Raw genomic sequence first — 26,770 nt, forward strand, 5'->3', positions numbered from 1 at the left:
CAAACTTTGTCTTAAAGACTTATGACCACGTAACGGGACCTAAGTAGACGGCGCCGTCAATGACGATTTGGTCGGGTCGCTACAGATGGTATCAGAGCGTTGGTTGTAGGGATTTAGAGTTCATTAGTGTCAACCTCGAGTCATAGGGTACATTGATGAGTCTAGACTACAACCGGCATATAGACTTGAAGTAGGAATTACTTGACTACTTGTGCATTTATACTCGAACGCTTCTACTCATATCTACTCTTAGTTCATCTTAATCTCACGTTGTTTAATTTGATTGACACGCCACCTTGACTTTATAGAATAATGTTGAATGCACATATGAATCAGGGTAATATAATTTCCGGGATTATATTACGGTGACTCATATGAACGTTCCGACATTATGACATAAAGAATTTAAGGCGAGTCGAAAAAAAAAAAAAAAAAAAAAAAAAAAAAACAACTTCTCTTTATCTTTATTCTATATCACGGTTAGTATTATCGAGAATACTAATCAATGATATTCTTGTGTCTTGAAGGAACAATGGCTCCTCGTCGTGTACGCCGCAATGAAACTCCCGAACAAGCCCTCGAACGGATGATAACTACCGCCGTAGATGCGGCCATGGCCGGTCACTCATCCAACAACAATAATAATAACAACCACAACAACAACAACAACCAAGGAGCCGGTAACTCTAGCGAAGGGTGCTCCTACAAAGCTTTCATGGGGTGCAAACCTCACACTTTTGATGGAACCGGGGGACCGGTCGTGCTCACCCGATGGTTTGAGCAAACGGAAGCCGTCTTTAGCATAAGCGGTTGTCGGGACCAAGACAAGGTCAAATACTCCACTCACACTTTCTCCGGAATTGCTCTAACATGGTGGAACACCTATGTTCAATCGGTGGGTACCGATGAAGCTCATGCCCTCTCTTGGGCCGATCTAAAGGAAAAGATGATTGTTGAATATTTTCCGCGCGAAGAAACCCGAAAGCTTGAGGAAGAACTAAGAGCTTTGAAAGCGGTCGAAAACGATCTTAAAGCTTATAATCAACGCTTCGCCGAACTATCCTTGATGTGTCCTAATCTTGTTAACCCCGAATCTCAAAGGATTGAGCTCTACATGCTCGGTCTTCCAAAAAGCATCAAACAAGGGGTGATGTCATCCAAACCCACTACTCATCAAGCCGCTATGAACATGGCTCGCCAACTAATTGAAACGGTTGACGAAATCGTGGTTTCGGCACCTAAGGCCGAGGATAAATCGGGCGGCAACAAAAGAAAGTGGGAACCCTCCCAATCAAGCAACAACAACTTTGCTAAGAAGCCTTACACCTCCGACGGCAAGAAAGGTTATGCCGGGAACCTGCCTCTTTGCAACAAATGCAACAAACATCACTTTGGCGAATGTAGTAAGATAATTTGCCACCGGTGCCAAGGAGTTGGTCATAAGGCCAACGATTGTAAAAGTGCCACTCCCGTCGCTCGAAAGTGGCCCAATGCACCAAAGACGGGCACTTGTTATGAATGTGGCCAAACGGGCCATTATAGAAATGCATGCCCGAAGAGGAAAGATAACCCCAATACGCGCGGCCGAGCTTTCAACATAAACACCGAGGAAGCCCGGGATGACACTGAACTAGTCACGGGTACGTTTCTTCTCAACAATTCTTATGTCTCTTGCTTATTCGATTCGGGTGCCGATAAATGCTTTGTATCCAAGACTTTGACTCATTCTTTTAGCACTCCGCCTCTTCCATTAGATACCACTTACACCATTGAAGTGGCTAACGGAAAACTATTAAGTGCCAACACATATTACCGGGGGTGTACGTTAAACATTTTGGGTAAGGAATTTGAAATTGACTTGATACCCATGGAACTAAGAAGCTTTGATGTAATAATCGGTATGAATTGGTTAGTCAAAACGAAATCTCACATTCTTTGTGATCTTAACGCAATCCGAATTCCTATCGAGAATGGTGAACCTTTGATCGTCTATGGCGATAAGAGTTGCACCGGACTCAACCTCGTTTCGTGTGTTAAAGTTAGAAAACTACTCCGTAAGGGTTGTTTTGCGATCCTTGCCCACGTTAAGAAAGTCGAGTCCGATGAGAAGCACATCGATGATGTGCCAATTGTTAGTGACTATTCCGATGTATTTCCCGACGAATTGCCGGGTCTTCCGCCTCATCGACCGGTTGAATTCCAAATCGATCTTATTCCGGGAGCCGCACCCGTAGCACGTGCACCGTATAGACTTGCTCCATCCGAAATGCAAGAATTGCAAAGTCAAATCCAAGAACTACTTGACCGTGGTTTTATCCAACCTAGCCATTCACCTTGGGGCGCTCCGATTTTGTTTGTTAAAAAGAAAGACGGATCCCTACGAATGTGCATTGATTATCGTGAACTAAATAAATTGACGGTTAAGAACCGATATCCTCTTCCTCGCATCGATGACCTCTTTGATCAACTACAAGGGTCTTGTGTATATTCGAAAATCGATCTCCGCTCGGGTTATCATCAATTGAGGGTTAAGGGGGAAGATGTCTCCAAAACCGCTTTCCGAACTCGTTATGGTAGTTATGAATTCCTTGTCATGCCATTTGGTCTCACTAACGCACCGGCGGTGTTCATGGATCTTATGAACCGCGTGTGCAAACCGTATCTCGATAAATTCGTTATTGTGTTCATCGATGACATATTGATTTATTCTAAAAATGAAGAAGAGCACGAACAACATCTCCGACTTGTGCTTGAACTTTTAAGACAAGAACAACTCTATGCCAAATTCTCCAAGTGTGAATTTTGGTTAAAGGAAGTTCAATTTCTTGGTCATGTTGTAAGTGACCAAGGTATTAAAGTCGATCCAACGAAAATCGAAGCCATTAGCAAATGGGAGACTCCTACTACTCCTACTCACATTCGTCAATTTTTGGGTCTCGCCGGGTACTATCGTAGATTCATCGAAAATTTCTCTTTGGTTGCACGTCCTCTAACCGCATTGACTCACAAGGGAAAGAAATTCATTTGGGCGACCGAACATGAATCCGCATTCCAAATCTTGAAAACAAAGCTGACCACCGCTCCTATCTTGTCACTTCCCGAAGGCAATGATGACTTTGTTGTATATTGCGATGCCTCAAAACATGGTTTTGGGTGTGTATTGATGCAACGAACGAAAGTCATTGCTTATGCTTCTCGACAACTCAAAATTCATGAACGAAACTATACGACACATGATCTCGAACTCGGAGCCGTTGTCTTTGCACTTAAAATGTGGAGACACTATCTTTACGGGACCAAGAGTACTATCTTTACCGACCACAAAAGCCTCCAACACATTTTCGACCAAAAGCAACTAAACATGAGACAACGAAGGTGGATTGAAACCTTAAACGATTACGATTGCGAGCTTCGTTACCATCCCGGGAAGGCAAATGTAGTAGCCGATGCCTTAAGTCGAAAAGAAAGAGCGGTGCCTCTTCGTGTCCGAGCCTTAAACATCACCATCCACACAAACCTTAATAGCCAAATTCGGGTAGCCCAAGATGAGGCTCTCAAGGATGAAAACATCTCTCTCGAACACTTGAACGTCCTCACCTCTCGATTCGAAGTTAAAGAAACCGGACTCCGATATTTCGCCGGAAGGATTTGGGTGCCTAGTTATGGGGACCTACGAGGCCTTATTTTAGATGAAGCCCATAAGTCACGATACTCGATTCACCCCGGTGCCAATAAGATGTACCACGACCTTAAACAGCTATATTGGTGGCCGAACATCAAAAGGGACGTAGCTACTTATGTTTCCAAGTGTTTGACATGTTCCAAAGTCAAAGCCGAACACCAAAGACCGTCCGGACTACTTCAACAACCCGAGATCCCGCAATGGAAGTGGGAAAGGATAACGTTGGATTTTATCACCAAGCTACCAAAAACGACGGGCGGTTATGATACCATTTGGGTTATTGTTGACCGTCTCACCAAATCCGCACACTTCCTGGCCATGAAAGAAACGGACAAAATGGAGAAACTTGCACAACTTTACATAAAGGAGATCGTAGCCCGACACGGTGTACCTTTATCGATTATTTCCGACCGAGATGGCCGTTTTGTTTCTAGATTTTGGCGTACATTGCAAGAAGCGTTGGGAACGCGTTTAGACATGAGCACCGCATATCATCCTCAAACCGATGGACAAAGCGAACGTACAATTCAAACCTTAGAGGACATGTTACGAGCTTGCGTAGTTGATTTCGGAAAAGCTTGGGACAAGCACTTACCTCTCGCCGAGTTCTCTTACAACAATAGTTATCACGCGAGTATTAAAGCCGCACCTTTTGAAGCGCTATATGGCCGCAAATGTCGTTCACCTCTTTGTTGGGCCGAGGTAGGCGACGTGCAAATCACCGGACCCGAACTCATTCACGAAACCACCGAGAAAATCGTTCAAATCCGAGATAGGCTTAGGACGGCCCGAAGTCGTCAAAAGAGCTATACCGACAAACGACGCAACGATCTTGAATTTCAAGTCGGTGACCGAGTAATGTTAAAAGTCGCACCTTGGAAGGGTGTAATCCGTTTTGGGAAACGCGGGAAGCTAAATCCGCGGTATATTGGTCCTTTCGAAATCTTGGAGCGTATTGGAACCGTTGCTTATCGTTTAGATCTTCCGCCTCAATTGAACTCCGTTCATCCTACCTTCCATGTATCTAACTTGAAAAAGTGTCTTGCCGAACCCGATATCGTCATCCCTCTCGAAGAACTTACTATTGATGACAAACTTCATTTTGTGGAGGAACCGGTTGAAATTGTGGACACCTCCGTCAAGACATTGAAACAAAGTCGAATCCCGATTGTTAAAGTCCGTTGGAACGCCAAAAGAGGACCCGAGTTTACTTGGGAAAGACAAGATCAAATGCAAAGGAAGTATCCTCATCTATTCGTGAATTCGGAAACGCAAGATCTCGAGGAAGAAACAACGACTACTACGCCTACTTAAATTTCGGGACGAAATTTCTTTTAAGGAGTAGGTAATGTAACATCCCGCCTTTTTCCATTTACTTTTCCGTTATACTAATATAAAGTCCGTTATATGTTTATAACATCTCCCGTTGATACGCGTTTTAAATTATCTCGTTTAGGTAATTCCCGCACCCGAACGAAAGTTGAGGGACTAAACTTGACAAGGGGTCAAACCCTTGACTAGGTCAAAGGGTCAACCCCTTTCACCCATTCATCACCATCTCCCTCTCTCTCTCTCTTTCTCTCTAGCAAGAACACACCCAATTTCCTTCCTCATTCATTCATCATCTAAATCCGGATTAAGGAGCTAGCAACCAAATAAATTACATATTCGTGATCCTCTCTTCATCCTCTTCATTTTGGTACCAACTTCATCTCGTTTGGGTAACTTTCTAAAATCACTAGATTTTGTGTTCTTGATGTTTTTAACTTATAAAAGTGTTAATTAGTGTCTATGGCTCAAGTCTAACATGAATATATGATTTATATGCTCGATCTCGTTGTTTTAGTGTAACTAGCATGAACATGAATTTTGGTGTGTTATTCTTGAATTTTGGATGATCATATGTTGTTAGATGTTAAAAGTTGATGTTTTAATTGTGTTACTAGCATCACTAGCTTCAATTTGATGTGTAGGTTGCCTTAGAAAAACTTCATGAACTTGATTATTGATTTTGGTGAATTTGGGTTAGGGTTTGATGAACTTGAAATGGACTTTTGATGCATTGAATGCCATGGATTATTATTGGTAAGTGTTTAGTTGGATTGTATGCTTGATTACCTTCGAAACGGCATATCATTCATGTAAATTGGTTGCCCGAATCATAAAATGCGTTTTTGGAACTTGAACTTTGATTATGAACGTTTAATTACGGTTTTTGGTTGTTGTAAGTGGAAGTTTGGTTGATGAATTGTGTTTAGTTGTTTTCCTCGTCAAATTACCTTTCCAACGGTATAAGATACGTCTTCTAATTGTTTGCGGTTTGCGTTTTGCGTTTGTTTGAAGTTTTGACCAAGACTTGAACCTTGAAAACGACCTGACACCAGACCATGTGTTATGTCGCGGCGCGACACCCCTTGCCGCGGCGCGACATAAGCCTTGGTCAGATTCTGACCTACTTTGTCAAATTTAGGAAAATGTTTGGCATACTACGGACCTCCGATTCACACGAAACTTGTTCTAACATGTTCATATATGATTAAAAACCTCAGAAAAATAGTTCGGAACCCGACCCGAACGTGTTGACTTTCGTTGACTTTGACCGACCAAAGTTTGACTTTTAATCAAACTTAACCAAATATTTGTGCAATCGTTCTAACATGTTTTTATACTTGTACCTTGCATGAAACATGACAATTTGCTTCACATACTATATTAATCGAGTCGTATTGAGCCATAGGACTAATTGAACATCTTTGACCTATCGTGTTTACCGTTATTGATACAACCTATTGTTTAGGTCAAGACTAGCATTGTTCTTTGCACACGTTTACTTGTTGAAGTACTTTACTACTCGTGCATTCAAGGTGAGATCATAGTCCCACTTTTACTCTTTTTGAACTTACATTTGGGATGAGAAAACATAAACATTTCTTTACTAAGTGAACACAAGTACAGGAAAACAAACATTCTACATACGAGTTTAGAACAAAATCCTCAATTCGATTATCATTAGTTACACTTGCCGGGTGTAAGCGAGAACTTATGTTGTATGGATCCATATGGGTTTGACAAACCCTCATTCAAACGGTTCGCTACCGTTTACGAATGAAATATATTTTCGAGAAACAGTGTATGTTCTAGCACTAAGTGATGGGGTTCAATGGAAGGAAATGTTAAGCATTGATAATTGGGTGCTCGTGAAACAAACTTTTGGAATGTATTACTATTATTTCATTGATGCAAATCTTGTGGTTCACTTGTACTTACTTACTTAAACCTATGATTTCACCAACGTTTTCGTTGACAGATTTCTATGTTTTTCTCAGGTCCTTGAACGATACATGATACATGCTTCCGCTCATTATTTGATACTTGCATTGGATGTCGAGTATATGTGCATTTCATGGAGCGTCTTTTGACTTTACTTTAAACCGTGTCGCCTAGATTTCATTCGTATTATAACGTTGTAACTTAACTATTGGTTGAACAATTCTTGTAACCTTTGGGAACAATCTTTATTTTGAAATGAAGGCGATATATTTTGGTCAAACTTTGTCTTAAAGACTTATGACCACGTAACGGGACCTAAGTAGACGGCGCCGTCAATGACGATTTGGTCGGGTCGCTACATTATCAAACTCAAAATATTATTTATTTCAGGAGCTCTATTATATTTGAATTATCATGGTAATCGAAAATATTTTATTATTTCACATATTTTTTCAATACTTGTAAAATCAGATTATAGTGTTTATAAAGCTTTAAAACCTGATAAGACAGTCAATTTTGACAATTGTTTACCATAACGAGATATGCCTTATATAGAAATTCATTTACTCGATTAGTAATATCTAAAAATCCAATTTATCAATCTCATAGACAAGTTGTTTAAATATTAATTCACAATTTCAAACACAATTTCAATTAACGTCAAACATAATTCAGTTGACCATATCTTTTAATCCGTTCATCGAAATCACGCGATTTCTAAATGAAATTTAATAATTTTTCGCCAGTTTTCCAAAAACATGCATATCATATACTTTATATCAGTAGCATATGTATCAAATTCGTGATTCATCATAAACTATCTAACGACAAAATTAAAGCATACAAACATGCATAAACATATGTACTCGAGCACTAGACATGGATACACTATTAATATATAAAATATAAGATATGAATGCTCACGTATCAATATTGTGATTCAATATTGTAGAAAAAGTACGCGGACGCAACGGAACTGATAAACGCTAGGTTGGCCTCACGAGCAATACCCCCGAACAATACCCAATATTTCCTTAGTTTAAAACGGTTTGAAACTCGTTATAAAATCACCCGCGTATCATTAATTTATAGTATCATGATATCAATTTAAGAATTAACTACAAAATTTATGCGGAGTATATATTTATGAATATGTGTTTGAGTGGGATAAAGGAAATTAATAATAATAATACTGAGTATCGATCGATCATATATATATATATATATATATATATATATATATATATATATATATATATATATATATATATATATATATATATATATATATATATATATATATATATATATATATATTATAAATATAAACGTGTTAAACAGTGAAGCCGCCACAAAATATGTTGACACAACATTACGCGATTTGCGTAGATAAGTACGCGATCCGCGTATGGTGATTTCATGAAAGTTGTAGTTTTTTGAGTTACGGACGTCTGGACACCGGAATCACCCTTTTTCGAGTCAATATGATTTAGTTATGATTTTTCTCGTGCAAGTGCGCAGGTTTAGTGATTTCCATTATTTTAACTTGAAATCTTGAGATGAAATGTTGTAGTCTTTTGGTACTCATTAGAAATCTTTATTTTATCTTTATTTTTATTTTCATATCAATGAAAATCCATAAAAACATTTTATAATCAAATTCTATTATATCGAAAAACATGTTCGTACTAAATCGAATAAATATAATTTAGTTTTCCAGAATTAGTTATATTCAAAATCATTCTTTAAAAGGTTTAAATAATAGAAATTGTTATATCATAAAACATTTTCATTTAATAAAGTAAAATCATATAAAATATAAGTCATAATGGTTTCCAGTTTTTACTTACAGTTTATTCGTGAATCGTAGGGTTAAGTCCAATGGACAACTAAACGTATGAAATCGTTTTAAATCAAAATATCCATTTACTTATCTTGTCGACATCCATTTACATTTCATGTTCTTACTATTAATTTTATGAAAGTTAAATAATTAACTTATCAAGAGTCACGAGGAAGTTATTGTAAAGCATGCATTAAAAATTTAACAGAAATCTCCACTAACTTTTGTATAATTCCCGTTAATTGACACATTTGTTCTTACTTGTAAATCACTTTACCATTTTCAGAATATTGTTAAAAAGAACAGATTTCTTAAATCACAGTGGACCTCACAACAGAGACCCGTAATCATATCACGATGTATCTGATAATTCAATCGTTTGATATTATCATTTAATTCCGTCGATAAATATATTAAACATATATTGAAACAATTATGTTCATGTAAAGTATTATACCTCTAATACTTTGTTTACGTTTTCAATTAATGTAACTATATATTATATATACATATCTACATACACATAAATGTTCGTGAATCATCAAGCACAGTAAAAAGGGTAATTGGTTATATGAATATAGTTCCAAAGTTTTTAAGACTCAACATTACAGACTTTGCTTATCATGTCGAAATCATACAAAGATTAAGTTTAAATTTGATTGAAAATTTCCGGGTCGTCACAGTACCTACCCGTTAAAGAAATTTCGTCGCGAAATTTGATAGAGATTGTCATGGCTAACAATAAAAATGTTTTCATGACGAATATGAGTTGATAAATAGAGTTTCATCATTACTGACTAATATAGATAAAACGATTCGATTATGTGAAGCGTACGAGTGAAGCTATCGCAAAAGAGTGAAGATGAGTAAATACATGTTCGCCTTAACTGGTGACGTAGTCACGGTTGATTTTCAGAATTCAAGGGATTTAGAGAAAATCTTCGTAATAATTTTTGGTTCTTCGGTAACTAAGGAAATTATGATTTTCTTTGGTTAAATGCAATAGTCTGTTTTGATTGCTCTGTCGAATATTTCACTATAAATCTCCTCCCTTCGTTTCCTTATTTTCAAAGCTCACACCTTCTTTTCTTTCTCCCTCAATTCATACTTTAAAGCATTCGTCAATATGCTCCATCCCGTTCTGATTCTTGATATACTCCTAACTTTCATATCTATCATTCTTCTTTTTCATCTGCCGCCGGAAGAATCTATTCACTTCTACTATACTCTTGGTTTTATAGTGTTTTTAGTTCTCCCGTGTCTTTACGTTGCAATACTTATTGATATACATGGTTTGTAATTTATGTGTTGTCGTCGGGCTTTATATATTTCCTTATTTTTCGAAGTCCCTGCTTCTGTCTTTCTATAATCATTGACATCCACAGTTAATGCTCTCTCTTATTTGCTACAATTTATACTCCCATTTCTATTTCGGAGATTCATGCTTTTGTTTTCTTCTTCCCGACTTCAAGTCAAGCGAATAATGGTTCAGAATTCATGATCATAATATACAAATCAGAAAGAAAAGGTAATAGAATGATTTGATTTGTCAAATTACTAGAATATCTGGAAAAGACCGAATCATCAAGAAAATACTTTCTTGATATGTTTAGAGGTTAAATAGAATGAAAGAGTTATGTAACATGGTTCATGATGAGGGTATGATCTGTGAACCTTCACATTCCATTTAGAAACTCAGAATGACTTACTGTAATATAATCACGTTGATCAAGTGTCATTATTTTATACTAACTCATGCTTCAGTTCCCAACACTACTTCAATAACATACATATTTTAAGTTCGAATTTTTCTAAATTTAGAAACTAAAACAGTTTCCTTTCTGATGTAACACTAATATCGCGAAAAGATAAATGATTTCAGATATGAACAGTTGTGAAAATATCTTCAGAAATATCGAGGATATTTATAATGAAAGATATGATGATATCTTAGAATATCTAAGATTAAAGGATGATGAAGAATATTATTAGCAAGGGTTTTAGAGTAAGGAGAAATGTATTCGTTAATGACTTCAGCAGATACTGAATCATTTGGATTCTTTGAAGGCAAGTTTAGTCCTTTTGATTTGTCCACAGCCTCCTTCATAGTTTGCTCAATCCGTTTTCCAGTTCCAAAATATCTCTTTTTCTGAGCTTTGCCAATACAGTATTCCTTATCATCAAACTTTTTATTGTTAAGGTCATTTACAGGTTTTGCTGCTTCATCGGCATTTTTCAAAATTTCGAGAACTAAATCGTAGATTGGGGTGTTTTTCAGAAACTTCACATTCGAAATTTATAAGTCTAGAAGATAGACGTTATGTGTATATATATAACTGTTGGCGTAGAAATACTGATTGCTAATTCCCGGTAGTTGGTATGGCAATTATTGTTACAAGATGTGGATGAGTACTTGATAGGGTTTCAATGAATAAGTATAGTGATTCTTCGGAGAGGCTTTAAGATCAATGAAGTTGTTGGTAAGTTTACTGATAATGTGGCGGAATAAAAAAAATTCCAAGGTAATAATGATGAAAGGGTAATCATTATAATAAGGCTTATTTGAATGAACAATTGAAGTTAGTTTGTTGGAGCTGTGACAAAACTGTCTATTTTGAAAAGAGATTGAAAAGTTATTTTAGCTAATAAATGCCAAAGGGTCTGACACGGATACGTGTTAAACTATGACTTTGGTTTCGAGGGTTTTTCAAGTACAAGACTGCGGTTAACATGTGGTTGGATCATCATCTCGATGATTCATTATTTAAAGTGTCTTCAGGAATTTCGAGGGATTTGAACATAGATTGTAATCGTTAATATTCATATGATGTTCTAGGATTTTGAATGATACAAATACTTTTCTGGGTTCTATGAATAGAAATGATGTTCTAGCACAGTTTTGAAGTCAAAGTATAGCTTTGAAAGATGTAGGAATCTAAGAATGATGTCTTTTGTTAAATCTTGACTTGGATTTTGATTTTCCCAAAATCAAAATATGTAATCAAATTTGGATGAGGATGGTTGTTTTGATTTTTATAAAAGAATATATATTGTTGTGAAAGTAGTGTGTATAGTTGATGATTTGCTGAATCAGAATCGAAGAATGTAACATATTAATTGTGAATTTATATATCTCTCGGGTATTACCTACCCGTTAAAATATTCTCACCATTAACAGTTTGTACAAAAGAATTTTCTTAACTACAATCTTTATGAAAATATACCTACATATATATATTTTCTTTAGATGTAATCATGGATCTAATGAGTTAACATAATATTAATCTCATATGGTTTTCGACTAGGACTAGAATATATAATCTCTAAAACTTTTAGAAACTACATATTCTCTGCAGAATATTTCTTCGATGAAGTTATGAATCAATACTTCATCGTTTGTTGCTGTCGGTATTCCTTGGTATCTATGGTGCGTATGACGTTGATATTCGAGGTACATATTGTGATGTTGAGGTGTGGGATGTGGATGTTGTTGTTAGTGGTGATAATGATACTGTTGGTGTTGATGATGGTGGTACTGTTGATGCCAGTGATGCTGCTGATGTTTGTAATCTTTACACCATATTCTCCAAAGCCACTACCCGAGTTCGAAGCTCGTTGACTTCTTCTACTACACCGGGATGCTTGGCGGTTCGGATGAGCGGATGAATAAGATCCAGAATTTGAGATAACATATAATCGTGATGAGACACTCTGGAAATGAGAGAGAAAATGGTATTACAAACAGGTTCGCCGGTAAGTGTTTCAGGTTCTTCGCCAATAGGGCAATGTGGTGCATAGAAGGGATCACCTTCTTCTTGTCTCCAATGATTAAGTAAGCTACGAAACCATCCCCAATTCATCCAGAATAGATGATGACTAATTGGTTGATCCATTCCAGTTACGCTGCTTTCGGAGGTCTAGTCGAATTCCATATCAGAATAGCTATCGTAATCTGAGGAATTCGAACTTGATGCGGGATCCATCTTGTATAATTAGGGAATTAATTTTCGATATGAGATAGATTATAGGATTTAGTTTGGTATTCTCCGATACATAATTTACATATGTATATATAGTACCAAAATCCCATAAGTTACGGAGAAATTTTCGGAAAGTGTAGGACAGAGTTTACTGTAATACATATGCTTAAGATATGAATTCGTCTGTACACTATGTATGCAATAAATGCAGGAAACGTGTCTAGACTTAAGAATGATAAGCATGTAATTTCTAACAAGAAATGATAAGTAAAACTCGGTAAAAATAGATACGGTCATAGTCCAGACTCACTAATGCATCCCAACAATTACCAGTTAAACATACTAATGCAAATTCTGGTTCCCTATGACCTCAAGCTCTGATGCCAACTGTGATGATCCTTCCAAATCCCTTTAGACGAATACTTCATTCATCGATTTCATAGTGAGGTTTTGACCTCTATATGATACGTTTTGTAAACATTGCATTCTTTTGAAAAGGCACACCATAAATGAATATATAAATCCAAGGTTTTCGACGTCTGATGATTTCTACGTATAGGCAATCACTGTACATAATAGTTTACAATACTACATCCGTTGATAATGCAGTCAAAATAAGATACATGGTGATGATTTTGTGAATGCAAAGTTTTCTTGAATAAAGCATGTATGACTCCATGCACATAGCTTGTATAACGTATAAGCAAACAGCGGAAGACTTCTAGAAACCTGAGAATAAACATGCTTAAAAGTGTCAACACAAAGGTTGGTGAGTTCATAGTTTTAATGTTACGCATAATCTGTATATAAAGGTGGATCACAAGATTTCAGTTGTTTCATCCAAAACGTTTATCAAAATATTCTACGAAATTGAGCACCTTGGTAACTAAACTTAATGTATATATAATAAGTACCCCTGTTTTAACATACATGCAACCAACATGTACAATACACGTAAACCAACGTGTACTAAACTCGAATAGCATACGTTCGATTTTTAGTTCAGACTAGGGTCTCTATACCTGGAACGGACGGGGATGTCAAGCCCTATGGATCCACATATAACTACTCGCGCTCACCAGTTCTTATAACCAGCAGTTACTAGTTACCAAAGCTAAGAGATTTTCGGTTCAAACTCGGTGTAGAATTTAGTATGTTCTTGTATCCATTGCGTTTAAAATAAAGTGCATGTATTCTCAGCCCAAAAATATATATTGCAAAAGCATTTTAAAAGGGATCTATAAACTCACCTTAGTAGCACATAAGGTCATTCACCGAAATGTGACCGAAACTCGGAATGTAAAATAACCGTAGATCTCAACCTAGAGAACATATGTTGGTCAATACATGTCTAGCAAGCTAGGTCAGGTCATAGTGTATCACAATCCTAATGCTCGAGATCGACATGCAAAAGTTAACAAAAGTCATCTAAAAAGTCAACCTGACCCAATATGATCTTTAAATCTATACATGTTTATTATCATAGTATAAGTCTTGATAATTGAACGAATTAATAGTTTATCAAACTCAAAATATTATTTATTTCAGGAGCTCTATTATATTTGAATTATCATGGTAATCGAAAATATTTTATTATTTCACATAGTTTTTCAATACTTGTAAAATCAGATTATAGTGTTTATAAAGCTTTAAAACCTGATAAGACAGTCAATTTTGACAATTGTTTACCATAACGAGATATGCCTTATATAGAAATTCATTTACTCGATTAGTAATATCTAAAAATCCAATTTATCAATCTCATAGACAAGTTGTTTAAATATTAATTTACAATTTCAAACACAATTTCAATTAACGTCAAACATAATTCAGTTGACCATATCTTTTAATCCGTTCATCGAAATCACGCGATTTCTAAATGAAAAGTTAATAATTTTTCGCCAGCTTTCCAAAAACATGCATATCATATACTTTATATCAGTAGCATATGTATCAAATTCGTGATTCCTCATGAACTATCTAACGACAAAATTAAAGCATACAAGCATGCATAAACATATATACTCGAGCACTAGACATGGATACACTATTAATATATAAAAGATAAGATATGAATGCTCACGTATCAATATTGTGATTCAATATTGTAGGAAAAGTACGCGGACGCAACGGAACTGATAAACACTAGGTTGGCCTCACGAGCAATACCCCCGAACAATACCCAATATTTCCTTAGTTTAAAACGGTTTGAAACTCGTTATAAAATCACCCGCGTATCACTTATTTATAGTATCATGATATCAATTTAAGAATTAACTACAAAATTTATGCGGAGTATATATTTATGAATATGTGTTTGAGTGGGATAAAGGAAATTAATAATAATAATAATAAGGAGTACCGATCGATCATATATAGGGGCACGATCCATGGATAAGCTTAAAAGGAGTACAAACGGGATAAGCAAAATAAATTTTTTTTTTTTGAATTTTTTTTTTTTACATTCATTAATCTGCATTAAAATGCACCTCTAATCAATTTTTTTCATAAAAAAAAGTTCAAAATCTTTCAAAAATCGATGATGAATGGTAAAATTAACCAATCATCTGGTTAATTATCATTCACTTTTGTTCGCGATGAATGATAAAATTAATCAATGCTAAAAAAAACCAGATGAATGGTTAAATTAACCATTCATTTGTTTTTTTATCATTCATCATAAACAGATGAATGGTTAAATTAACCATTCATCTGCTTTTTTTTAGCATTGATTAATTTTATCATTCATCGCAAACAAAAATGAATGATAATTAACCAGATGAATGGTTAATTTTGAAATGTCCCGTTCTTATTGATTAAATACGTTCCATATTAATTGATTTCGTTGCGAGGTTTTGACCTCTATATGAGACATTTTTCAAAGACTGCATTCATTTTAAAACAAACCATAACCTTTATTTCATCAATAAAGGTTTAAAAAGCTTTACGTAGATTATCAAATAATGATAATCTAAAATATCATGTTTACACACGACTATTACATAATGGTTTATAATACAAATATGTTACAACAAAATAAGTTTCTTGAATGCAGTTTTTACACAATATCATACAAGCATGGACTCCAAATCTTGTCCTTATTTAAGTATGATACAGCGGAAGCTCTTAATAATCACCTGAGAATAAACATGCTTAAAACATCAACAAAATGTTGGTGAGTTATAGGTTTAACCTATATATATCAAATCATAATAATAGACCACAAGATTTTATATTTCAATACACACCCCATACATAGAGATAAAAATCATTCATATGGTGAACACCTGGTAATCGACATTAACAAGATGCATAGATAAGAATATCCCCATCATTCCGGGACACCTTTCGGATATGATATAACTTTTGAAGTACTAAAGCATCCGGTACTTTGGATGGGGTTTGTTAGGCCCAATAGATCTATCTTTAGGATTCGCGTCAATTAGGGTGTCTGTTCCCTAATTCTTAGATTACCAGACTTAATAAAAAGGGGCATATTCGATTTCGATAATTCAACCATAGAATGTAGTTTCACGTACTTGTGTCTATTTTGTAAATCATTTATAAAACCTGCATGTATTCTCATCCCAAAAATATTAGATTTTAAAAGTGGGACTATAACTCACTTTCACAGATTTTTACTTCGTCGGGAAGTAAGACTTGGCCACTGGTTGATTCACAAACCTATAACAATATATACATATATATCAAAGTATGTTCAAAATATATTTACAACACTTTTAATATATTTTGATGTTTTAAGTTTATTAAGTCAACTGTCCTCGTTAGTAACCTACAACTAGTTGTCCACAGTTAGATGTACAGAAATAAATCGATAAATATTATCTTGAATCAATCCACCACCCAGTGTATACGTATCTCAGTATTGATCACAACTCAAACTATATATATTTTGGAATCAACCTCAACCCTGTATAGCTAACTCCAACATTCACATATAGAGTGTCTATGGTTGTTCCGAAATATATATAGATGTGTCGACATGATAGGTCGAAACATTGTATACGTGTCTATGGTATCTCAAGATTACATAATATACAATACAAGTTGATTAAGTTATGGTTGGAATAGATTTGTTACAAATTTTCACGTAGCTAAAATGAGAAAAATTATCCAATCTTGTTTTACCCATAACTTCTTCATTTTAAATCCGTTTTGAGTGAATCAAATTGCTATGGTTTCATATTGAACTCTATTTTATGAATCTAAATAGAAAAAGTATAGGTTTATAGTCGGAAAAATAAGTTACAAGTCATTTTTGTAAAGGTAGTCATTTCAGTCGAAAGAACGACGTCTAGATGACCATTTTAGAAAACATACTTCCACTTTGAGTTTAATCATAATTTTTGGATATAGTTTCATGTTCATAATAAAAATCATTTTCTCAGAATAACAACTTTTAAATCAAAGTTTATCATAGTTTTTAATTAACTAACCCAAAACAGCCCGCGGTGTTACTAGGACGGCGTAAATCCGGTTTTACGGTGTTTTTTGTGTCTCCAGGTTTTAAATCATTAAGTTAACATATCATATAGATATAGAACATGTGTTTAGTTGATTTTAAAAGTCAAGTTAGAAGGATTAACTTTTGTTTGCGAACAAGTTTAGAATTAACTAAACTATGTTCTAGTGATTACAAGTTTAAACCTTCGAATAAGATAGCTTTATATGTATGAATTGAATGATGTTATGAACATCATTACTACCTTAAGTTCCTTGGATAAACCTACTGGAAAAGTGAAAAATGGATCTAGCTTCAACGGATCCTTGGATGGCTCGAAGTTCTTGAAGCAGGATCATGACACGAAAACAAGTTCAAGTAAGATCATCACTTGAAATAAGATTGTTATAGTTATAGAAATTGAACCAAAGTTTGAATATGATTATTACCTTGTATTAGAATGATAACCTACTGTAAGAAACAAAGATTTATTGAGGTTGGATGATCACCTTACAAGATTGGAAGTGAGCTAGCAAACTTGAAAGTATTCTTGATTTTATGTAACTAGAACTTGTAGAATATATGAAGAACACTTAGAACTTGAAGATAGAACTTGAGAGAGATCAATTAGATGAATAAAATTGAAGAATGAAAGTGTTTGTAGGTGTTTTTGGTTGTTGGTGTATGGATTAGATATAAAGGATATGTAATTTTGTTTTCATGTAAATAAGTCATGAATGATTACTCATATTTTTGTAATTTTATGAGATATTTCATGCTAGTTGCCAAATGATGGTTCCCACATGTGTTAGGTGACTCACATGGGCTGCTAAGAGCTGATCATTGGAGTGTATATACCAATAGTACATACATCTAAAAGCTGTGTATTGTACGAGTACGAATACGGGTGCATACGAGTAGAATTGTTGATGAAACTGAACGAGGATGTAATTGTAAGCATTTTTGTTAAGTAGAAGTATTTTGATAAGTGTATTGAAGTCTTTCAAAAGTGTATAAATACATATTAAAACACTACATGTATATACATTTTAACTGAGTCGTTAAGTCATCGTTAGTCGTTACATGTAAGTGTTGTTTTGAAACCTTTAGGTTAACGATCTTGTTAAATGTTGTTAACCCAATGTTTATAATATCAAATGAGATTTTAAATTATTATATTATCATGATATTATCATGTATGAATATCTCTTAATATTATATATATACATTAAATGTCTTTACAACGATAATCGTTACATATATGTCTCGTTTAAAAATCATTAAGTTAGTAGTCTTGTTTTTACATATGTAGTTCATTGTTAATATACTTAATGATATGTTTACTTATCATAGTATCATGTTAACTATATATATATCCATATATATGTCATCATATAGTTTTTACAAGTTTTAACGTTCGTGAATCACCGGTCAACTTGGGTGGTCAATTGTCTATATGAAACATATTTCAATTAATCAAGTCTTAACAAGTTTGATTGCTTAACATGTTGGAAACATTTAATCATGTAAATATCAATCTCAATTAATATATATAAACATGGAAAAGTTCGGGTCACTACAGTACCTACCCGTTAAATAAATTTCGTCCCGAAATTTTAAACAGTTGAAGGTGTTGACGAATCTTCTAGAAATAGATGCGGGTATTTCTTCTTCATCCGATCTTCACGGTCCCAAGTGAACTCGGGTCCTCTACGAGCATTCCATCGAACCTTAACAATTGGTATCTTGTTCTGCTTAAGTCTTTTAACCTCACGATCCATTATTTCGACGGGTTCTTCGATGAATTGAAGTTTTTCGTTGATTTGGATTTCATCTAATGGAATAGTGAGATCCTCTTTAGCAAAACATTTCTTCAAATTCGATACGTGGAAAGTGTTATGTACAGCCGCGAGTTGTTGAGGTAACTCAAGTTGGTAAGCTACTGGTCCGACATGATCAATAATCTTGAATGGTCCAATATACCTTGGATTTAATTTCCCTCGTTTACCAAATCGAACAACGCCTTTCCAAGGTGCAACTTTAAGCATGACCATCTCTCCAATTTCAAATTCTATATCTTTTCTTTTAATGTCAGCGTAGCTCTTTTGTCGACTTTGGGCGGTTTTCAACCGTTGTTGAATTTGGATGATCTTCTCGGTAGTTTCTTGTATAATCTCCGGACCCGTAATCTGTCTATCCCCCACTTCACTCCAACAAATCGGAGACATGCACTTTCTACCATAAAGTGCTTCAAACGGCGCCATCTCAATGCTTGAATGGTAGCTGTTGTTGTAGGAAAATTCTGCTAACGGTAGATGTCGATCCCAACTGTTTTCGAAATCAATAACACATGCTCGTAGCATGTCTTCAAGCGTTTGTATCGTCCTTTCGCTCTGCCCATCAGTTTGTGGATGATAGGCAGTACTCATGTCTAGACGAGTTCCTAATGCTTGCTGTAATGTCTGCCAGAATCTTGAAATAAATCTACCATCCCTATCAGAGATAATAGAGATTGGTATTCCATGTCTGGAGACGACTTCCTTCAAATACAGTCGTGCTAACTTCTCCATCTTGTCATCTTCTCTTATTGGCAGGAAGTGTGCTGATTTGGTGAGACGATCAACTATTACCCAAATAGTATCAAAACCACTTGCAGTCCTTGGCAATTTAGTGATGAAATCCATGGTAATGTTTTCCCATTTCCATTCCGGGATTTCGGGTTGTTGAAGTAGACCTGATGGTTTCTGATACTCAGCTTTGACCTTAGAACACGTCAAACATTCTCCTACATATTTAGCAACATCGGATTTCATACCCGGCCATCAAAAATGTTTCTTGAGATCCTTGTACATCTTCCCCGTTCCAGGATGTATTGAGTATCTGGTTTTATGAGCTTCTCTAAATACCATTTCTCTCATATCTCCAAATTTTGGTACCCAAATCCTTTCAGCCCTATACCGGGTTCCGTCTTCCCGAATATTAAGATGCTTCTCCGATCCCTTGGGTATTTCATCCTTTAAATTTCCCTCTTTTAAAACTCCTTGTTGCGCCTCCTTTATTTGAGTAGTAAGGTTATTATGAATCATTATATTCATAGATTTTACTCGAATGGGTTCTCTGTCCTTCCTGCTCAAGGCATCGGCTACCACATTTGCCTTCCCCGGGTGGTAACGAATCTCAAAGTCGTAATCATTCAACAATTCAATCCACCTACGCTGCCTCATATTCAGTTGTTTCTGATTAAATATGTGTTGAAGACTTTTATGGTCGGTATATATAATACTTTTGACCCCATATAAGTAGTGCCTCCAAGTCTTTAATGCAAAAACAACTGCGCCTAATTCCAAATCATGCGTCGTATAATTTTGTTCGTGAATCTTCAATTATCTAGACGCATAAGCAATCACCTTCGTTCGTTGCATTAATACACAATCGAGACCTTGCTTTGATGCATCACAATAGATCACAAAATCATCATTCCCTTCAGGCAATGACAATATAGGTGCCGTAGTTAGCTTTTTCTTCAATAACTGAAACGCTTTCTCTTGTTCATCATTCCATTCAAATTTCTTCCCTTTATGCGTTAATGCAGTCAAGGGTTTTGCTATTCTGAAAAAGTCTTGGATGAACCTTCTATAGTAACCAGCTAGTCCTAAAAACTGGTGTATGTGTTTCGGAGTTTTCGGGGTTTCCCACTTTTCAACAGTTTCTATCTTTGCCGGATCCACCTTAATACCTTCTTTGTTCACTATGTGACCGAGGAATTGAACTTCTTCCAACCAAAATGCACACTTTGAAAACTTAGCATACAATTCTTCCTTCCTCAATACTTCTAACACCTTTCTCAAATGTTCACCGTGTTCTTGGTCATTCTTTGAGTAAATAAGTATGTCATCAATGAAAACAATGACAAACTTGTCAAGGTATGGTCCACACACTCGGTTCATATGGTCCATGAACACAGCTGGTGCATTAGTTAAACCAAACGGCATGACCATAAACTCGTAATGACCGTAACGTGTTCTGAAAGCAGTCTTTGGAATATCATCTTCTTTCACCCGCATTTGATGATACCCGGAACGTAAGTCAATCTTTGAATAAACAGACGAGCCTTGTAGTTGATCAAATAAGTCGTCGATTCTCGGTAGTGGGTAGCGGTTCTTGATGGTAAGTTTGTTCAACTCTCGGTAGTCGATACACAACCTGAATGTACCATCTTTCTTCTTGACAAACAAAACAGGAGCTCCCCACGGTGATGTGCTTGGTCGAATGAAACCACGCTCTAAAAGTTCTTGTAATTGGCTTTGCAGTTCTTTCATCTCGCTGGGTGCGAGTCTATAAGGAGCACGAGCTATTGGTGCAGCTCCTGGTACAAGATCTATTTAAAATTCAACGGATTGATGTGGGGGTAATCCCGGTAATTCTTTCGGAAATACATCGGGAAATTCTTTTGCGACGGGAACATCATTGATGCTCTTTTCTTCAGTTTGTACTTTCTCAACGTGTGCTAGAACAGCATAGCAACCTTTTCTTATTAGTTTTTGTGCCTTCAAATTACTAATAAGATGTAGCTTCGTGTTGCCCTTTTCTCCGTACACCATTAAGGGTTTTCCTTTTTCTCGTATAATGCGAATTGCATTTTTGTAACAAACGATCTCTGCTTTCACTTCTTTCAACCAGTCCATACCGATTATCACATCAAAACTCCCTAACTCTACTGGTATCAAGTCAATCTTAAATGTTTCGCTAACCAGTTTAATTTCTCGATTCCGACATATATTATCTGCTGAAATTAATTTACCATTTGCTAATTCGAGTAAAAATTTACTATCCAAAGGCGTCAATGGACAACTTAATTTAGCACAAAAATCTCTACTCATATAGCTTCTATCCGCACCCGAATCAAATAAAACGTAAGCAGATTTATTGTCAATAAGAAACGTACCCGTAACAAGCTTCGGGTCTTCCTGTGCTTCTGCCGCATTAATATTGAAAACTCTTCCGCAGCCTTGTCCATTCGTGTTCTCCTGGTTCGGGCAATTTCTAATAATGTGGCCCGGTTTTCCACATTTATAACAAACTACATTGGCATAACTTGCTCCGACACTACTTGCTCCACCATTACTCGTTCCGACACCATTTGTTCCTTTCGTTCTATTAACCCCTGGTCCGTAGACCTCACACTTCGCCGCGCTATGACCATTTCTTTTACACTTATTGCAAAATTTGGTGCAGAACCCCGAGTGATACTTTTCACACCTTTGGCATAGCTGCTTCTGATTGTTGTTGTTGTTGCGGTTATTATTGTTGTTGGGATGATTGTTGTAGTTGCTGTTGTTGTTGTTGTTGTTGTTGTTGGGCCGTTTGTTGTAGTTGCGATTGATGTTGCGATTGTTGGGATAATTGGTGCGATTATTGTTGTAATTGCTGTTGTTGTTATATTGGTGATTCTTATCACCGTTTTCCTCCCACATTCTTTTGACTTGTTTCACATTGGCCTCTTCAGCAGTCTATTCTTTAATTCTTTCTTCAATCTGGTTCACTAGTTTGTGAGCCATTCTACATGCCTGTTGTATGGAGGCGGGCTCGTGTGAACTTATATCTTCTTGGATTCTTTCCGGTAATCCTTTCACAAATGCGTCGATCTTCTCTTCCTCATCTTCGAACGCTCCCGGACACAATAGGCACAATTCTGTGAATCGTCTTTCATACGTAGTAATATCAAATCCTTGGGTTCGTAACCCTCTAAGTTCTGTCTTGAGCTTATTGACCTCGGTTCTGGGACGGTACTTCTCGTTCATCAAGTGCTTGAATGCTGACCACGGTAGTGCGTACGCATCGTCTTGTCCCACTTGCTCTAGATAGGTATTCCACCATGTTAACGCAGAACCTGTGAAGGTATACGTAGCGTACTTCACTTTGTCCTCTTCAGTACACTTACTTATGGCAAACACCGATTCGACCTTCTCGGTCCACCGTTTCAATCCGATCGGTCCTTCGGTTCCATCAAATTCCAAAGGTTTGCAGGCAGTGAATTCTTTGTAGGTGCATCCTACACGATTTCCTATACTGCTAGATCCAAGGTTATTGTTGGTATGTAGCGCAGTCTGTACTGCGGCTATGTTTGAAGCTAGAAAAGTACGGAATTCCTCTTCATTCATATTCACGGTGTGTAGAGTAGTCGGTGCCATTTCCTTCAAAATAGTCAAATGGAACAAGTTAATCATACAGAATATTAAGAGTAGTTAATAGTATTTCGTAGCATAATATGAACTCATTTATAAAAGCTTTTTCTTCATATTAGCATTTTATAAGTTTAAATTCGGGCAGTACCTACCCGTTAAGTTCATACTTAGTAGCTAATATACAATTCAACTACTACAATTCTATATGAAAAACTGATTATAATAATATTTCGCGTTCAAACTTTTATACAATATTTTACAAACTTACAATACCGCTTATTTTACATAAAGCATGAAATATAACACACAATAACTTTGATACAAGATAGTTGTGAAGATAATTCTAGCTAGTACACAAGTCGTTCAGCAAAGGCAATAAAGACACGTAATTCATACGTCCAGAAACAAGTCATGGATTCTGGTTTTACTAGGACTACTTTCCATCCTTGGTCTTGTGGAACATAACCGTTATGGCCGTTGATAAGACAGCGTGTTGTAACGTCGTCAAAGGGACGAGGGTTACGTAATGTCCAACAGTCCCATAACAATCTAAAAACCTCATTTCTTACCCCAATTACCGACTCCGTCACTTGTGGGAACGTTTTGTTTAATAGTTGTAGGCCGATGTTCTTGTTCTCACTTTGGTGAGAAGCGAACATTACTAATCCGTAAGCATAACATGCTTCTTTATGTTGCATGTTAGCCGCTTTTTCTAAATCACGAAGTCCAATATTCGGACATATTGAGTCAAAATAATTTCTTAACCCATTGCATAAAATAGCATTTGGGTTCCCCGCAATATATGCGTCAAAGTAAACACATCGTAACTTATGGATTTCCCAATGTGATATCCCCCATCTTTCAAACGAAAGCCTTTTATAAACCAAGGCATTCTTGGAACGTTCTTCGAATGTCTTACAAACTGATCTCGCCTTAAATAGTTGTGCCGAAGAATTCTGACCGACTCTAGACAAGATTTCATCAATCATGTCTCCGGGTAGGTCTCTTAAAATATTGGGTTGTCTATTCATTTTGTGTTTTTATACTGTAAAATAGACAAGAGTTAGATTCATAAAAAAAAAATACTTATTAATACAAGCAATTTTTACATATATCATAAAGCATAAGCACACTATATTACATATATTACACCACATGAATACAGCTATCTTATTCCAACTCGCTTGTTTCTTCTTCTTCGGTTTTGGTTCGTTTTGCCAAGTTTCTAGGGATATATGATGTTCCCCTAATACGAGCCGTCGTTATCCACATTGGTTTAGAAAAACCTGGTGGTTTAGAGGTTCCCGGGTCATTGTTACAACTTAAGGACTTCGGGGGTTGACGATACATATAAAGTTCATCGGGGTTGGAATTAGATTTCTCTATTTTTATGCCCTTTCCCTTATTATTTTCTTTTGGCTTTTTAAATTCAGTTGGGGTAATTTCTATAACATCATCGGAATTCTCGTCGGAATCCGATTCATCGGAGAATTGGTAATCCTCCCAATATTTTGCTTCCTTGGCGGAAACACCATTGACCATAATTAACCTTGGTCGGTTGGTTGAGGATTTTCTTTTACTTAACCGTTTTATTATTTCCCCCACCGGTTCTATTTCTTCATCCGGTTCCGATTCTTCTTCCGGTTCCGATTCTTCTTCTGGTTCCGACTCTTCTTCCGGTTCCTCTTCGGGAACTTGTGAATCAGTCCACGAATCATTCCAATTTACATTTGACTCTTCATTATTATTAGGTGAGTCAATGGGACTTGTTCTAGAGGTAGACATCTATCACATAATATCAAACGCGTTAAGAGATTAATATATCACATAATATTCACATGTTAAAAATATATAGTTTCCAACAAAATTTGTTAACAAACTCGATACCAATGCATCCTAACAAACTCGGATACCAACTGAAATGTCCCGTTCTTATTGATTAAAAACGTTCCATATTAATTGATTTCGTTGCGAGGTTTTGACCTCTATATGAGACGTTTTTCAAAGACTGCATTCATTTTAAAACAAACCATAACCTTTATTTCATCAATAAAGGTTTAAAAAGCTTTACGTAGATTATCAAATAATGATAATCTAAAATATCCTATTTACACACGACCATTACATAATGGTTTACAATACAAATATGTTACAACAAAATAAGTTTCTTGAATGCAGTTTTTACACAATATCATACAAGCATGGACTCCAAATCTCGTCCTTATTTAAGTATGCGACAGCGGAAGCTCTTAATAATCACCTGAGAATAAACATGCTTAAAACGTCAACAAAATGTTGGTGAGTTATAGGTTTAACCTATATATATCAAATCATAATAATAGACCACAAGATTTCATATTTCAATACACACCCCATACATAGAGATAAAAATCATTCATATGGTGAACACCTGGTAACCGAAATTAACAAGATGCATATATAAGAATATCCCCATCATTCCGGGACACCCTTCGGATATGATATAACTTTCGAAGTACTAAAGCATCCGGTACTTTGGATGGGGTTTGTTAGGCCCAATAGATCTATCTTTAGGATTCGCGTCAATTAGGGTGTCTGTTCCCTAATTCTTAGATTACCAGACTTAATAAAAAGGGGCATATTCGATTTCGATAATTCAACCATAGAATGTAGTTTCACGTACTTGTGTCTATTTTGTAAATCATTTATAAAACCTGCATGTATTCTCATCCCAAAAATATTAGATTTTAAAAGTGGGACTATAACTCACTTTCACAGATTTTTACTTCGTCGGGAAGTAAGACTTGGCCACTGGTTGATTCACGAACCTATAACAATATATACATATATATCAAAGTATGTTCAAAATATATTTACAACACTTTTAATATATATTGATGTTTTAAGTTTATTAAGTCAGCTGTCCTCGTTAGTAACCTACAACTAGTTGTCCACAGTTAGATGTACAGAAATAAATCGATAAATATTATCTTGAATCAATCCACGACCCAGTGTATACGTATCTCAGTATTGATCACAACTCAAACTATATATATTTTGGAATCAACCTCAACCCTGTATAGCTAACTCCAACATTCACATATAGAGTGTCTATGGTTGTTCCGAAATATATATAGATGTGTCGACATGATAGGTCGAAACATTGTATACGTGTCTATGGTATCTCAAGATTACATAATATACAATACAAGTTGATTAAGTTATGGTTGGAATAGATTTGTTACAAATTTTCACGTAGCTAAAATGAGAAAAATTATCCAATCTTGTTTTACCCATAACTTCTTCATTTTAAATCCGTTTTGAGTGAATCAAATTTCTATGGTTTCATATTGAACTCTATTTTATGAA

This window comes from Rutidosis leptorrhynchoides, chromosome 2 (genome assembly GCF_046630445.1).
Source record: "Rutidosis leptorrhynchoides isolate AG116_Rl617_1_P2 chromosome 2, CSIRO_AGI_Rlap_v1, whole genome shotgun sequence".
Taxonomy (NCBI): Eukaryota; Viridiplantae; Streptophyta; class Magnoliopsida; order Asterales; family Asteraceae; genus Rutidosis; species Rutidosis leptorrhynchoides.